Here is a 502-nt window from a genome sequence, read left to right on the forward strand (position 1 = left end):
GTTTTGCTTATGAGGAATGTTTAGTCTGAAGAAATTGTTTTCTTGGAGGGTATCTTTTTTTTTTTAAGATTTTATTTATTCATTTGACAGACAGAGATCACAGGTAGGCAGAGAGGCAGTCAGAGAGAGAGGAAGGGAAGCAGGCTCCCTGCTGAGCAGAGACACCCCCCCCCCATGCGGGGCTCGATCCCGGGACCCTGAGATCATGACCTGAGCTAAAGGCAGAGGCTTTAACCCACTGAGCCACCCAGGCGCCCCAGAGGGTATCTTTAATTAGCATTCAGTAACTCCTCTGCTTCTCACGTAGACCTTGGATGGAGCAGCTGGGCAGGGCTGTTCTAGGCCTTCTGTGTATGTCTGCATACATCTGAACCAAACCAGGAACAATGTTTTTAGGAGTAATAATTTGTTTTACTTAATGTCTTCTGTTTTTTGACAGTTTCTGCAAGACTAAGCTGAATGCTTGGAACCCTTGATATTTCGCTGTCTATAGTGCCTGATC

Source organism: Lontra canadensis, unplaced genomic scaffold (assembly GCF_010015895.1).
Source record: "Lontra canadensis isolate GAN:19392208 unplaced genomic scaffold, GSC_riverotter_1.0 scaffold316, whole genome shotgun sequence".
Taxonomy (NCBI): domain Eukaryota; kingdom Metazoa; phylum Chordata; class Mammalia; order Carnivora; family Mustelidae; genus Lontra; species Lontra canadensis.